The following is a 3,297-nucleotide window of genomic DNA, read 5'->3' as shown; positions in this document are numbered from 1 at the left end:
AGCCGGATCCCCGGAGCAGCAGCAGCCCTCGCCAGGTCGGTGCCTGCCCCGCTCGGGTGCGCGGCTTCGCCTCCCCAGACAGGCCCGCCCTGGTCTCCCGGGGCTGCGGCCCTCGACAGCCCCCGCCCTGCCGAGCACGCTTTGCCATGTGCGTGGAACCAGACAGCCGCTGTCTTTTCTTAAAGTCATTCTTAATTATTATTCCTTTAATGTTGCCTTCCCCATTCCCGTTTCTCCTCTGATGACCAAGTACTGTCACCGTCTGGGGTGCGGGGGACAGGCCTGCCGGGGCACCCAGGGTTTGCAGAAAGCCATGAAACTGCTGCTGCCTCTTGGACCCACCTTCCCGAAAGGGATGGTGCTCCCCCGGGGGCTTTTGGGCTGTGATGCCTGCTGGACTCTCCTGAAGAAAGGCGCTTCCTTATGGTTTGGGGTTTTTTTTTCCGAGCTAAGTTGAAAGTGTTCTGTAAGAACTGGGCTTGGTTTCTAGGTAAAATTTCGTCATGCTTTATCATCAGCTATGAATTCGGAGGCAGCAGTCACAATCGGGATTGTATAAAAATGTGTTTAGAGAATAGCTGGACACAAAATATGATGACCGGGTTAATATTGGGAAGTGTTTCAGAAGCCCTGAATTACTCCTTAGCTTAGCTCCACTTTTTTTTTTTTTTCTTTTCCCCAGGAGTAATTAAATTATGAATACTGTACAACTCAACATCCTTTTGGATTTCAAGCTGTTATTAGCTGCTATTTAGAGAACTTGCAAATCTGCCAAACGCACATATCTGACATCTTTACACATTACTAGCAGTGTCTCGTTATTTGACATCCAGGAACACACGGCAGCCAGAACACATGGATGTTCACGGCAGCTTGGCAGTTGGAGAGGCAGAGAATCTGTGGCAAGTCTCCCAAGTTCCAGGGAAAGCTTGCTTTTCCTCATCTGCACTGTGAAGCTATTCTTAATGAAGTGGATTTCACTTTTAAACCATTGACTATATCTGTTTGCACGTTTTTGCTCCGAAATAAGGGATTAAAATAAGAAAAAGTGTCCAAACAGGAGTCTCAAGCTACTGATTCCTTATTACTAAATACCTTACACCATAACAGTTTTATTTCTAGCTAGGCAAACACTAAATCTTTTCAGAAAGGTATGGTGTCAAGGTTCCAAGTTAACTGTTCTGTGAAAATAATACCTTTACTGTAATTTTTCCAAATGGTAGTAACTAGTATTTGGGCAGCAATCTAGGAAAGAATATGAGGTTACAGGCAAGGAATTGTTATAGCAACATAAATCACCTTTTAATATTATTTTCCTTTTCTCATCATTGACAACTTAAATACTATAGGAAGAAAAGAAATGTCATAGCAATCTCTTTATCCTGTTTTTGGGTGGAAAGCATTTAATGCAACAACAGAAAAGTAAAAGTTTTTTTAAATGTTGAGGAAAAATTCAATGCAAGACTGTATATCTATCCAAGACTCCAGATATCTGGAGAGGGAACCATCTGGATCAGTCTAGCTCAAACACCATTATTCTTTTGAGCTCAAAACATAGTTATAAAATAGTTGTGTCAGAAGACATAGCTTATTTGGTGAAGGGTATATCCTAATGTGGCACACCCAGTCCAGGTGTGAAAATAACTGAAGATCAAACACTGACACCATTGCCTTTTGCCTTCCCGCAATGGCAGGAGGAGTTCAGGTTTTGTGGCCGATACGTTTAGTTGATGGCATCCAGTTGTGCTAGGCACTGGTGGAATTGCTGGTTTTGGTGGTAGGGCTCTTACTGGGACAGAGTATTTTGCTGAGAATTTAAGTAAAATAGCAATTATTGTAAGATTAAAAATACAGTCACAAGGACTGGCAACACAGACATTATTCTGCTGCATAAATGTTATAACAACCCAAGAATATCCACATGCTTTAAATGTGTGAAGTGTGTTGTGTGGCAGGAGGCCAAAGCTCGCGTCTTCAGTCATCTGGGAAGTGTAAGTGGCCTGTCTAATTCCTACCACTTTTTAAACTATTTGGCTTTCCGTAATAGCTGCAGGGTTTTGGAGCAGGGTATAGCATAAGATCAGGTGGTTGCGTCTGAATTGCCTTGTTTAGACTTGCTACCACATAGTCCTTGATCTTATAAGAGAACTTTTGCATACGTGAGTCCAACTGCGGTTATGATATTCAGACATGGTTTTAAATACCATGTTAAACCTAATTTTTCAGACATGGTTTTAAAATACCATGTTCAATCTTCTTTTTTTTTTTTTTTTACATCTGACACATTTTGCTTATCTTTAAAGGGGCATTTTGGGAGGAAGCTTAATAAAATGTGTAAGGTTTTTGTTACAATGTTTATGAATGGTTGAAAGTTCATGCCTAAAAGCTGCCTAAGTAGTATGTGTGCTTTGATGTTTCTCCCTTTTTAGTGAGTGGTAAAACCCTGCTCAGCTGCAGAGTACCAGAGTAGGAAAGCTTACTTGAAACATTACTCACAACTTCTTTTTAACTTTAAAAATTATTGTCAAAGATAGCTACGAAGTCTAATAACTTCACCAGTATAAGCTGAATATATCTAAAAGGCTAAGGTAAATTCTCAGTGTATGAATACATGTTCTTTTTCTATCGTTTAATTGGTTTAGGTCCAATGATGACAATTCTCTTGAGAGGCAGCCAGTTTCTGCAGAGAAGTTGTTCCAGCATTTAACACCATAGATACCTGAAGTCTCATGAAAAGAAAAAGCAGGTTTCTCAATGACTAGCAAAGTGAGTCCTAACTTTACAGTGAATGATGCTCTATGAAAATAAACTTTGTGAAACTTTATCAAGATTTGAAAGTAGTCTGATGCATAATGAGGGTGGCTTCCAATACATTGCAGAAAGGGTATATTGTCAGCCCTTCCAAGCCCTGTCCCCATGTGGGCCGAGTGAAGAACACAAAAAACCCCAGCCACAAACATCAGGCCTTTGGGGACTGTTGTCTGTGAGATATTAAATAACTTTATTCACTTCTAGAGGGATGCTCTTATATCTCAGTATTACTTCTTCCTGTTTTCTGAATTTGCTGTGCATCTGAGATGTTCCAAATGGTCTTAGAATTTTTCACCATCTTACTGGTTCTACATCTGGCTTTAAATACTAAAGAGGTGAACCTACTAGTATAGTACTTACTTTGTTGTTTGGGTTTTTTTTAAACAGTGCGTTTGCTCTGGCTTTTTTCCTTAATAGCTAGTTGATTTAAGACTCCTCTGTATGAGGAATTATTAACCTTCAGAGGAATAAAATTATCATCAGAAT

The 3,297-nt window shown here is 40.5% G+C and overlaps 1 protein-coding gene across 1 annotated transcript in view; it reads left to right on the top strand.

The window, feature by feature from the left end:
• Positions 1 to 3,297, top strand: part of PQLC2L (PQ loop repeat containing 2-like) — an 18,147-nt gene continuing 14,850 nt past the window's right edge. Inside the window, exons 1-2 of the mRNA XM_009333932.1 lie at positions 1 to 35; positions 2,643 to 2,766. The gene's annotated coding sequence lies outside the window, so the exon portion shown is untranslated. The remainder of the gene's footprint in view (positions 36 to 2,642; positions 2,767 to 3,297) is intronic.

This window comes from Pygoscelis adeliae, unplaced genomic scaffold, assembly GCF_000699105.1.
Source record: "Pygoscelis adeliae isolate BGI_AS28 unplaced genomic scaffold, ASM69910v1 Scaffold241, whole genome shotgun sequence".
Classification (NCBI taxonomy): Eukaryota; Metazoa; Chordata; class Aves; order Sphenisciformes; family Spheniscidae; genus Pygoscelis; species Pygoscelis adeliae.
Note: the sequence above shows the minus strand (reverse complement) of the source record. Positions and strands in the feature narration are given on the sequence as shown.